The following is a 14,307-nucleotide window of genomic DNA, read 5'->3' as shown; positions in this document are numbered from 1 at the left end:
ACTTATGTAAAGCCATCAAAAGGAATACTTTCACCTTCTCAAATGCATGAATATGCCACACCCACTTTCAAGAGTTATTGTCTATTGTAATATGAACACATTTAAGTCTACTGAGTCAATTATAACCATCCCAAGAGTATATATAGCATCTAAATTTCCTTTCCAGATTAACCAATTATGTGCCGAAGAATTCAAACAAACGGGAAGCGCTTTCAGAAAGTTACAAACAGTTGGGGGAATATTAGTATATAAAGAATTGAAGTTCCAATTTCTATCCAAGTAAACAACATTCACTTGCATTTCTAAATCGTGGATATCCACATAGAGAACCTGCTCTGTTAATTTCACTACCCCGAACCAATTGGAAAACTAGAAAGAAGAGTTATCATCCCCTAATCTAAATTCAAAGCCATCTTTAATATAAAAATGAGCTTTCATAATTGATTTCAAGTAACTAATACCTGTTTCTTTTTCATATTAAGCAACCTTTCTTCACTAATGTACTTATGCTTCAGAACTTGGACTCATATGGAATCACAATCCTTAGGAAGACCCCTAACCAGCTTATCCAACATAGAAGTATTTGCCTCTCATGATTTTCTAATCCTAAGACCACTCAACTTTTTGGACTTATTGATTTTATTCCAGCCAACGAGATGCACACCAGAGTTTGAATTACCTTTCCACAAAAAATTCCTAGTCATCCTATAAATAAATTCATAAGTTGGCTGAGCTAGCCAAGCCACGCACACATAATAATTTGGGATGGAGTTCAGGACGAACCTAACCAAAGTCAAATGACTAGTATTTTTGAACAATATATTTTGCCAAGATGCTAACCTCTGACTGATAATAATATTGTTAGTTGTCCTTTTACCAGGAAAAAAACTACTATGGAAGGGTCCAACTATCTGATTTAGATAAGGACGCAATTTGTTAACCATGGTATTCATCATAAGCTTGTAAATAGTGTTGCAAAAGCTAATGGGCCTAAATTCCATAAAAATTTAGGGGCAATCTACCTTAGTAATTAATTTGATAAGAATCCCAGAAAGACCAAAGTGAAAGCTATATATCACAAAAGCATCTGATATAAGCTAGACAACGTCATCTCCTAATTTAATTCAATGCATAAGTGACTTTAAGTTAAAAAGTTATTAATATCATTTACTCCTTATTGTTAATAGATAATAAAGTAGTTATATGAATAAAAATACCATAAATAAAGAAAAATTAGTGAAAAAAATAATAAATCACATTGGTATTCTAAAAGAATAAATAATTTGAGACAAACAAAAATAAAAAATAAAAAAAGAACATATAGTGTAAGACTGATATAATAATTAATTTAAGGATTATGTTAACGAATGAACCATGAACTAAGAATTTTTAATGAAGAATATTATTCATTTAAATAGTTGATAATTTCAAATTTCAATGAATTGATTATACATATTTTTATAAAAAAATTACTTTTATAAACGTTTAAAAAGTGTTTTTAGAACATTCATTAGCATTTCATTTAATGTAACAATCTTTATTGCAAGACACACATGGTTTTATCAATTTAATCCATATCATCATTTAAAGCATATATTAATATATGCTTTAATCTAAAGGTAAGATTATTAAAACAATCAACAGATTTAGGTCTCTAAAAAATAAACAAAATGGATATGAATTATCAAATGATTTATAGTTTAAAGTTAAAAAAAACAACTAAAATTAGCATATGAAAAAAAAAGAGATTTAAATAACACATTAAAAATTCCATCTTAAATTCATTAAGCCAGTTTATCTATTAGTTTAGTCTATTTTCACAATAAATAGGAGTGATAAAATGTCCAAATTCACTCATTTAATCTACGATTTTAACTGATTAAATGAAGATTTTCTATTTCGTTTCTTTTCTTGGTCCGTCTACTTTGATTTTTTAAATGCAGACATAAATCAAACAGATATGATTTTTTTTTGTCATTTTTAAATTTTAACAATATTAGAGTATTAGATCCACTCTGGTTTTTTTTGACAAGCCAAGCCATATAAGTGGCAATAAAGAGAGACCACCCTATAAGTATTACTAGTACTCCCTTAGACCTAAGTTATACTCCCTTTACTTGTTTAATTTCTAATCTAAAGGAGAGGAATCTTATAAAAGTGACAACTTTACAAAGAGATACCTAAACTACTCCATTGAGCTCTTAAGCTACCATTATTTGTACTCAATCTCGAAACAAACACGATCCCCTTTCATACTTTACAACTAACACATTATGTTCATTAGACTTATGGCCAAAGTAGCCTCTAGCTAGGTCTAGCAGCATCTTATTCATCACTTCACAATAGTACCTTAGTTTTTTTTTTCCTTAATCATCAAGTCAAACCAAAACTTAAAACTCCAAATAAGATTAATGCAAATAATTCCTAGATACATGCTAGTATTGATCTGGTCAGATGAACACATCACTGACTGTGACTCAAAATAATTGCATGTAAGCCTATTGAGGGATGGATAGAGACGGGGCCTTCCGAAGGATGAATCATGTAGAATTGGTCAGTTATAGATTAAGCAAAAAAGGAAAAAGGGGAAAGCAAATATTCATTCACAAATTTTATTTCTACTTTAGGATTTCTCATACTTGGTGATTCACCATACCTAACATACAAATTGCAAATTATGTACCTATCAAAAGAATATGAAGATGCCTATTTTGGTAGAAAAGCCCTGGGGTGAAATCACATTCCATGTTTCATATTCCTTTTATTTCATGCTATTAATATTTAATATATGTTTGTTTCTCATATTTTATCTGTTTCATAAAATTGATCTTCCTATTTTAAATTTAAACAGTTTTTGTTTTTTTTATTTTGAATTTAAATAGTTTGGTCCCCCTATTTTAAATTTTAATAGTTTTGATCTTCTTTAATACTTTTACACTTAAAATTAATGATGCTTTCATTTTTTAAATGACAAGTTACTTGTGAAACACGACAAATCATTGTATATAAATACATTGTTGAACTTTATAGATAAAAATATAAGTTAAAAAACAAATATTTCATCGACTTTCTATGAAAAAACGTGAGAAATTGATTAAAATTGTTTGAATTTAAAATATGGGGATTAATTTTGTGAATCAAACAAGATTGAGGGATTAAAACAGTAATTTAGCCTATTTAATATTGCCACTTAAAAATTCAATAATGTACTTATGAGATTATCATAGACTTATCCATGGATGAAAATTTAACTGAAATCTTATAATAATTTTATTTTGAAATCTTATAATTTTATTTTGAAATCTTGGTAGTCGTCATTCTCATAATCCAATTGCGGGAACTCATTTAATGTTGTATGGCACTTCAATACCAGAATTGTTTGTATTTTGGAGAATTCAAATCGGAAATCTCGAAAGAAGCACCCTCTCAGAACCCAACCCTCGCCACTACACCAAATTTGAGTTTGAACTTTTATTCATAACATGAAAATTTTATCAATATATTATAAATAAATATTTGTGTTAGTATTTTTTTAATCTTAAGATTTTCACTAACTTTAGTAAACCCCACCTAATCATTTTTCTTTAATAATATTTTTTAATTTATAATTATCAATATATATATATATATATATATATATATATATATATATATATATATATATATATATATATATATATATATATATATATATATATATATATATATTACCGCAAGAGATAAAATATTAGACTAATAATTTACATTCATTTAACTTAAGTCAGATATCAATTCAATTCAAGTATGTCACTCTTTTGTTGATCTATATTATAATCAATTCAATTCAAGTATGTCACTCTTTTGTTGATCTATATTATAATTTATAATTTAAGAATTATGGATTTAATGCTAAGCAATGATATGTATCTTAAACAGGAAATAATTTAGATTCATTTAATTGAGACCACAACCAAGTACATATGTATCATCCACCTGCTTCAACACTAGGTTATAGCCTATAAATCATTATGTTCATACTTTATTTGTCATGGAATGAATTGGAATGTTAAGTACATGTTTCATTGAAACTCTCTATAAAAACAAGGTTTGTGTCACCATCTCCCTCTCGCTTTGCAAATTCTTAACTTGCACATTGACACATCAGAATCAAATGGGACAGGACAGTATTAGAAGAACTAAATTATTCATCTAACACATGGTTTTGTGTCAATCTCTTTTTACAAAATAAATAATTAATAGATTAACAAATACACACATTATGTAAGTGCTGAAGATCTTGTTCATAAAATCATCACACTTCGTCACCAATCATTATCCCAGTAATTTTATGCATGAAAAGGATATGATATATAAGTCTATCATACTAGTATTAATTAATCTTGTTTACGCTATCTGTCTCGTGATTGCTTTAAGATTAATGCATCCAAAATTATTCTTCATAGGGACACTAATGGTTGCTTTGCAAAGAGACATATCAATGTTCGAATTTGTTTGCAAACATTTAATAGGTTGCACCTTAAAGAATAACCTAAAGAAAATTTCATTTGCATTAAACTTAAGGGAGGTGATCTAAGGTGTATTAATATAAATTTGATGTAATCATAGTTCAATTCAAATATTGTTAGAAGAGCAAGGACTTTTGAAAGGGAAAAATACTATGACTGGAACAATAGAAAAACAATATTAATAACGATATTTAGATGATTGTTGTTATTTCTCAGACTACAGAAATGCTGTAGTTCCATTTTATTATCAATAAAAGATTACAATTTATAGTATTTAATTTGTGTTTAAATACTTACAGCATTACTCTTTATTCTATTTTAAAATAAAGAGTTGATTATAGGTTATGATAACCACTTTGTAGATGCTTCCGGTGCGATGATAATAGTTTTCCGGTGAATAGAGTACCTAAAAGATTAATACTCCAATACTTAAATTAATATGAGATTGAGACGAAACTTTGAAAAAGTGTAATGAATTATACTAAAATGTGGCTAAGAGTTACACTTATATCGGAGGAGCAGTTACAATTGCCCCCAGTTTGTATGACGTGGAGCGTGAGTAACCGTTTGATGCATACTAACAATCACGATTGAAGGAGGGACCGTGCTTCAGTGTGGTTTCCGTATATTCAGGTCCATCAGTACGTCAGTGAGTGACACACCTTGACTGACTTGGGTTGATCTTTATGGGTCGTTGGCCAGTCTAGAACAATTACTCTCCAAAGTTCTTACTTTCAACTTTGAAGTAAGGATTGTTGATGTATGAATCAATAAGGCCGATCCAGGAAGCTAAACCGTTGAGAATGTGCTCCATGTAAACCAAACTTCGTGGTGGCGTTTAGTAGGAATAGTTGGCATGGGGAACATACGCATCAAATGCACTTCATGCAAGAGAAGCGTTGTTGCGACGTTGGCTTCGAGGCACCCCACGCGCATAGGGGAGGTGTAGCATCACATATAATATAAATCTAAAATAATATCATACAAGTGTTAATTGGTATTAATACAACATAAGTGTATAATGACATCATTTATATACATGTCCAAGATATTCAAAATACATCATATGACACAGGGTATACATGAGTGTCTAACAAAACACTAAGATATATGTACAACGGAAATTATCTCGAAAAATCGAAATCTTCAAAATATCTTCGTACGACCTTACCTTTGTCTTCATCCTGCCTTGAGTTATCTAGAAATTTAATAATATAATGGGGTGAGATAATACTCTCTGTAGATTCTTCTATCTTATGGATCCACTCTACTCTAAAGGGACTATCAAACGATATCTCAACTTAAGTCTGTCAACTTTATAATACATGTGTACACTTACACAATAGAATAAGGCTTAAGTATCTTAGGGGTTTTTTGTCTCGTATAAAAACGTAAGAACTTGAGTTCACATAACTCAATGAATCAATATTCGGGAATACAATCACATAGTAACTTTCCCCAACTGATCTCATGCATGGGACTACGGACACATGTCACGGCTCTCTGCCAGGTTGGATAACTTTCCCCGACCTATCCTACATCTAGAAAAATGGGACACAAGTCACGGAGGTCAGCTCAATAAGAAACGTCTTTCCCCGGAAAACACTTATATCATAGGTCAAGATACGACTCATAAACTTCCTATAATAATCGGAGTACTTTCCCCAACAAGAACCTCTTACATGGTCAAGTCACGGGTCACAGTATCATTCAATCAAAATACTTTCTGAAAATACCTATTACATGGTTCAAGTCACGGGCCAAGGTACTCATCTCAATAATTCGTCTATCCCAACCACTACTTTATATAAGATTTGGACTCGGGACAAGCACGAATAAGGGTCATTCCCAAATACGAGGTTACTTTCATCAATCACAAAATCATAACATGTTTCCATACAAGACACATTATCTTGCAACTAGCCATCATTCAACATCCTTACCCATACGACATTCTTATAGATGGAATAATTTATCTCAAGCGACTACTTGTTCATGGGTTCCACCGAGGTACCTATCACGTTCGAGTATCACAACCTAAGTTATAAATCATAACCTAGGTTATATTTACTAAAGTTATTCCCCTAGTTAGGATTCTAGGTTTAGTCTCACTCATCATCATAGAATTTGACCAATTATTATTCATTCCATTTAAACATATCATATTATAATTCATAAAGCATGCATAATAGTTCATTATAGTTCTCCAAACATTATTTGGCCTACAATCATGGTTTTTACTTCACCATATGTTAGAGTATTGAACTAGCTTTCCGACGCATCCAACCACGTCTCATTTCGAGTTATGAAACTCAAGATGCGCTAAAATCGGTGCCACTAAAAATCCTGTATCAGCAGGCTCGCTGAGCAAGTCATTTGTAGCTAAGAGAGCCAAGTCAGAATGTAACATTTCCCATAATTTGCTATCTCGTTGAGCGACAAATCATGTGGCTAAGCGAGACTCTGTTTTTTAGAACTCATATAAGTCCATTTTCTTCAACTTTTATCCACTCTAAGCCACATATAATCACCTCATAACATACTCAATTATTCCATACCATGAATTCAATAAACAAGAAGATGAAACCATGGTTTATCACTTCTTAAGATTCTTAGTCATTAATCATACCAACACAACTCATGTTATCAACATGTCATGACAACTATGAACAACAACAACATAGTTTCATTACATGTTCACACAACATCAACACCGCATATCATCATGGATTACTAGCAATAACATAAAACTTAGAAACAATCATGTTTCAATCGTCAACTTCACAAATAAATCAAGAAATCACAAAACCCTAAAATCTAATTTTCATTCAATTTCCCCCAAAACTACAACTATCTAAGAACCCACCTATAGTAGATGATGATAATGATGAAAGTTAAGATGAAATTCTTGTTGATTCAAGCCTTGATCCTCTTCTTCCAAGTTTTTTTTCTCTTTTATCTTCTTTCTCTTCTTTCCTTAGTAACCAAGAATGAAGAATGAATGATATGAGAAGTGAAATTGGTATATAGAATTGTCTTTTGTCCCTTAGTGGGCAATTCACCATTTTCCCTTGTCAATATTTCATTTCCTCAAAATTACCATTCATCAATTTGATCAATTAGTAAGGATTATGAGAATTGACTAAGAATTTGTCTCATTTGAGTTCACTAATTACTCAGTTTGTCCCAAGTAACAAGGAATAAAGCATTTAGAAACTCATTTTGTCTCAACTGACAAAGAAATAGAGCATTTAAGAAGATATAGGATATTACAGGAGGAAGGTGGCATGACTAACTAGACCCACTCAAGTGTAATTATTGTTTCGATATTTTGATGTCTTTGTTTATGCACCACCTACACATTTGAGGTTTGATGTCTATGTTTGTGCACCTCATGTGTGTTTGAGGTTTTATGTCTCTGACTTTTCCCTTTACAATGTCATTACCTTATCATTCAGGGTTTAGTGGCAACATAAAGGGTGTAATAGTTACCCTATCATTTAAGGCAATAACAAATATATGTTAGGGTGAAAATATCATTTATTAAGTCTATATTATAAAACATTACTTTGTAGAAGTTTACACAAAGGAAACAAAGCAAAACATATACTTAGTTATATTAACATTTAAAATATTGTCAACATTCCATATCCTTATATTGAGCTTTCAATGGAGGGTCTTTATCATACATGCTCCCTTGCTTGTGTTGGTTTAGACCCCATATGACCATTCCTATTTTGGTGCTAACTTAACCTCCTCGGTGTTATTTCTGCCAAAATCTTTGGAGGACAATATCACCAAGGTGGAACTCCCGAGCTTAACATTTTTATTGTATATGGCAACTATTCATGTTTGAAAGTGACATTGTAAAAATATATCTTTTCATCTAGGAAGTCTAGTTCTTCCTGAATCATTTGTGATGTCGTTTAATCATGAAAGGGATGTGTAGTTATCTAGCCGAGATCTCCCTAACCTTGAAAGGAATGGAAATCTCAGTGGCGTATGTAATTCTAAAAGGTGTTCTCTAGTAGTGGAGTGAGTTGTGGCATGTATTCCTAGAGAACATGTAAGAGATATTTTACCTAGTTGCCTTTAAATCCCTTTAGGTCTCATGTGTATTGGTATGTAAGTGCTAATTTCTTCATTTTCCCTTGGGTATTCTCTTTGATGTGCCTTCCATACTTGGTTTTTTAATCTTAGAGGTTCAGGCTCATGCAGCCCATGATACTCTTATTCCTACTCAAGGGTTTCACTTTTAAGGGATACTGATAGTTATTTTTTGTTCATAGAGCATACTATTGGAATCATAAAGGATAAATAAAAAGTAAAGAACGCGGGAGTACAATAAGGAGGTTAGGCCAAACAACATACTTATTGAACTGTTGAAATTTCTTGGAGATAGAGGTATTGAGTGGCTCACCAAACTCTTTGACAAAATTATGAGGTTAAAGCAAATGCCAGGTGAGTGGAGAAGAAGCATTTCCAATCTATAAAATTAAGGGGGTCATACAAAATTGTGAAAATTATAAAGGGGTTAAATTTATGATTCATACCATGAAGTTATAGGAAATAGTGATTGAGCAGAGACTAAGAAAATAGACTCAAATCACTGAGAATCATTTTGGCTTTATGCCTAGGAGGTCAACCATGGAAGCGATTTATCTACTACGACGGGTGATGGAACAACAAGACTTGTACTTAATTTTGATTGACTTAGACAAGCCGTTTGATATAGTGCCTAAAGAGATTTTGTGGAAAGCCTTAGAGAATAAAGGTTTAGGGTTGCATATATTTTATCTATCCAAGATATGTATGAAGGGGTATCTACTAGTGTGCAGACACGGGGTGGAGAAGCGGAGGATTTCCTCATTACAATAGATTTGCACCAAGGATCAAACCTAACCCTTATCTTTTTAATTTAATTTTGGATGTACTCACGAAGCACATCCAAGATCTAGTACCGAAATGCGTGCTTTTTGCAGATGATATAGTCATACCACTACTAGAAAATAGATCTTTCGTAACACCATATTACAACGGACTTCCTGTTAACCGTGGTAATAACTATTTTTTGGGCACTTTTTTTTGCTATTAACTAAAGGACATTTGATTCCGGTCATAGTTAATAACTATGGTGAAATGTGCCTACAATGTAAGAGTTAGAATCCCAACATCAATAATTTTCTATTTTTTCGTTATAAAATGGGATTGTCCTTGTATATCATCACGGTTCATATTATCAACAGTGGTGTAAGGTGCTATCATTTCTTCACAGTTCTTATTATCAAGTGTGGTGAAAGGTATTACATATTTATATATAAGAGAAATCATTTTTCGCTTCACTACATCACAATCGTCTCTCTCAAAACAAAACCCCAACATCTCTCTCACTCGTTTCTCTCATATGTCCTAATATTCGTTAGCGTTTCAAAAACCTTTATTCATAAACATTAAAAATGGAATCCCTAAACTCATGCAGTGAACTCGCCTTCTTTGAAGGGGTACCTTTGTTGCATCAAATCTTAGGCAATGACTACATTATAGGTTCATTTTCACAATAACTTATGTTTCAAAATCTGTTTAGAAGTTAACTTAATATGAGTGAATGTATAACCTAATAATTGAACTATGTTGTTTATGTATCATTGTTTACGTTTTAATAGCTTATTTCATAATGTGTATCGGATGATATGACGTGTATAGCTTAAGATGGGTGAACTTTCTGATGGTTTTGACTTGTAGGTAAGGAAGGTGAATGAAAAAAATAAACAAAAATGAATTGAGCACTAGTAACTTACGTGAAAGACTCAGAATGACATCCATTCAAATTTAACATAAGTTTGTAGCTTTCACTTCAACTTCATCCTCATTTCAGTGTGGATGTCATTCTGGGACAGGTACGTTTCTGAAACATTTTATGAGATTATATGTTTTTGTTATTGTTAGTAATAAAAGTTGTATATTGTATGTAGTTTATGCTATGTTGTTGATGATTTTTTTATTGTTAAGAAGAGTTGTTTGTTTTTATCTTGTATGTTGTTTAAGGTTTGTTGTTGATGAATGTTGTTGCTAAGGTTTGTTTAGAAGATGTGTTTATTATATCTTATGCGGTTTAGTGTTTTTCCAACCCCTTATTGAATATATATTTTTTCACATTGCATTAGAAAATTATAATATGATATATAAAGTTATATTAGAAAACAAGTTACATCGTTTAATGCTAGACAATAATTATTCAACCCATTGTCTGCATTTCTCTCTTTAACGGTTAAGACTTGGTTTAATGCTTCTAGTTCTTCAACATCCCATTTTTCCACCTCTAATTTTGTATGCAAAGTAAAATGAACTAGAGGTGAAGGAAGGGGATGTTGAAGAACTAGGAGCATTGAAACAAAGTTTAACTATTAAAGAGTAAAATATGGATAATTGGATGAAGTATTCTTGTCTAGCATTGAACGGTGTAACTTGTTCTTCTAATTAGATTAATTTGTCATATTATAATTTTCTAGATCATATTGAAAGGTTATATGTTTAGTGAGCATTGATGAATGTTATGCGTTAAGAATATCACAACGGTTGTTCAAAGTAACTGTTGTGATATGTAACGCGCTACCTACTTTATAATAACGGTCGCACGATCGTGGTGAAAAGAATCATACTTACAGTTGTAACACCCTAAAAACCCAACTCTTTAATTTAAAAAGATAAATAATCGTATTCTCAAAAAGGTGTTACACATTCATAATATGCACACTCTTTCAAGTTAATAAAAAATGTGCAGTGAAACTCAACATAGACATATACTTTAAATTATCTATGCAAAATAAGTACATGATTTAATTTAAACAAATCCAAAAAAATCAACTCAAACAACGATAATGACCCGTTCCCAGTGTTAAATATCAGAGTTGCCAAAAACTAAATAACGGAAAACGATAAATAAAGGAAGAAAAGCCTCAATTCCATCTACCAAATCACAATAACTATTGTTCCTCCTGAATATCTATACCACAACATACAGAACACAATAAACAAAACAAAAGAGGGGTGAGAATACACTCAAATATATTAGCGGGGCAGAACATAGCAAGGATAGTATATTCAGACAATCAACAAACACATAATTCATTCACATCAACCAAACGATTCACAATGCCTTTATGTATGCAATTCCACTAACATGTTGACTCAATTCATGTGGTACCATTTTGTGGACATCAGAGTTATGTTACTAATTTTCATCCATTCTCTATGGTTCCTCTTCTAACCTGGTTCCTCTTAGAACCCAAACTAAGCATTGATCCCCTCTTGTGAACCAGTGACTCATCACTTCTCAACTCGACACACATGATGCATGACATATAACAACAACATGCAGGTGTAACAACACCACTAGTTCCATTTCGAACGATATCCAACAACACATAAGGTAATCACATTAATTCTTACTCTGAACTATACATCTCAACATCAACAACCAACCTATAATTACAACTCCTATTTTAATTATACACACATTTCAACAACATATGCTCATACATTGAATAAAGTATCCACATAACATTTAAGGAATGTCAATTATATTCACCATCTCACCAAACACGGAAAAACAATAACACATAATCGTTGGAATTAGAGACAACCTAGAGATTCAAATCAAAAACAAAACTTTACACTGTTACTGCTTGCTAAGCGAGACTCTCCTTCACTAAGCGAAGGCTCTCTAAGCGAGGCTTCATCCTCGTTGAGTGAGGACGTCCAGAACAACAAAAACCAGAAACACGATTCCACCATTGGAGCCCTATCGAAGCTTCGATTTTGACCCCTAATCGACCAATTCGAACAGAAGACAACACACACACACACACGCACACACACACACACACACACACACACACACACACACACACACACACACACACACACACACACACACACACATATATATATATATATATATATATATATATATATATATATATATATATATATATATATATATATATATATATATATATCATACCATGATTAATACATCATTTATTCACTAATTAAACACTTAATCAATCTATTATCATGAATCTAAGGTTATGTTCATAATGCCAAAAATATACATATGAACAATAACTCAATCAATTAGCACATATAGAGGCATACGAAAATCAATAATAAAATAATGCACGAATTTCATGTTATTCACAATAACTACTATATGTTTTACAACAACCTTTCCAAAGAACACATAAACATCAACAATGATGAAAGTAGAAGAAAACATAGAGGAGGGTGAGGATCCCTCTCTACCGTTTATGTATTTGACATCCATATTAGAACAATCTCCCCTTATCTTAATTTTCCAGCAAAGACTCCAAGGTTTGGTTATGGCTCTTTCTTCCTAGAGCTCTCTTTAGGGTTTCTTGCCTCTTTCTCCCTTTTCCAACTTTTCACGTATCATACCAAAACTCCCTACTCCTCTCACTTTTCTATTTATTTATCTTTATTTTAATTATAATAATTCTACAATTTTCCCTTCACTTTTCTTTATTACACCCTTACACTATAATTTTCTCATTAACTCAATTTCCACCCTAAAACTCCTAGTTCCTTATTTTCTATTATTTTAATTAAATAAAGGGTTAAATATAAGATACCCCTGCAATGTTAGCGAGTTTCAGTTTATCCCCCTATAATATTTTTTTAATTCTCCTCTTGTAATATCTAGATTGTGTGTGTTTGGCTCCTGGTTGACTATGTCAACCCATAATCTTTTTTAAATCCTACGTGGTTGTCCACGTGGTTTTTTAGTTTTTATTTTAAATTTTACGTGACATTTTTTTAATTTTTTTTATCACGACTCACATTACAATGTGTAAAATATAATTTTACTATTTCGGATAGTAAAACATTGAAAAAATTCTAATTTTTGTTACTAATGGGATTCAAACTCAATATCTAAGCTTATTGTGCGATTCTTAACCATTGGACCAATGTTCCTTTTGTTTATAATACTTACATGTTAAATATATATTACAAACTAGCTTATTTTTTTGTTGTTTTACTGAATGTATAGTATAATATATATCATCCAAATTACTATGTGAAATAATATTCTTAGTATAGTATAATATCCTTTCACGAAACTATGGTTATAGGTACTCTTAATGTTTATATTTAACATGTTTATCAAGTTGTCGTGTTTTGTTTTATTGAATTCTTCCTGGGAAGGTTGTTTGCGGAGAATTTCATGAACCAAAACTTAGTATTGTTGGATAATAATATCAGTCAAATGAATCACGTTTACAAGACTCCAACTTGGCTACACTGTTATATTTGGGTCATATGATTCTTCTCTTTTTATTCAAACAGGTATGTGATGCTTGATTGGTGGTTATGGCTACAATACATATATGGTCATACTGCTATTAAATTATGACATAATGTACTTATGAAACACAAAATTTGGTACATCATTGCATCCTTATTTTGTTATATTTGTTTTCTGCTTTCACTCTGTAGGACATCTTGCTGCTCCAATAGTTGCTCGTGTATTTTGTAATTTTATGGGTCCTCCTGTGTTGTATTCTTTGATAAGAAGTACATATATGTAATTTTACAGAATCATTAAGTGGTACGTATACGTGATTTTATGGGCCAACAACTGCATTTATGTATCTCCGATAAGTGGTGACTTTTCTCAAGCATGCATTTCTGTAATCCTAAATTGATCAGATCATGTTTGAGATGTCAAAAAATACATTAAATAAAACTATGTCGAAAATAAGCTAGTATGTAATATATATAT

This window comes from Lathyrus oleraceus, chromosome 6 (assembly GCF_024323335.1).
Source record: "Lathyrus oleraceus cultivar Zhongwan6 chromosome 6, CAAS_Psat_ZW6_1.0, whole genome shotgun sequence".
NCBI lineage: Eukaryota > Viridiplantae > Streptophyta > Magnoliopsida > Fabales > Fabaceae > Lathyrus > Lathyrus oleraceus.
This window is presented reverse-complemented; position numbering follows the sequence as displayed.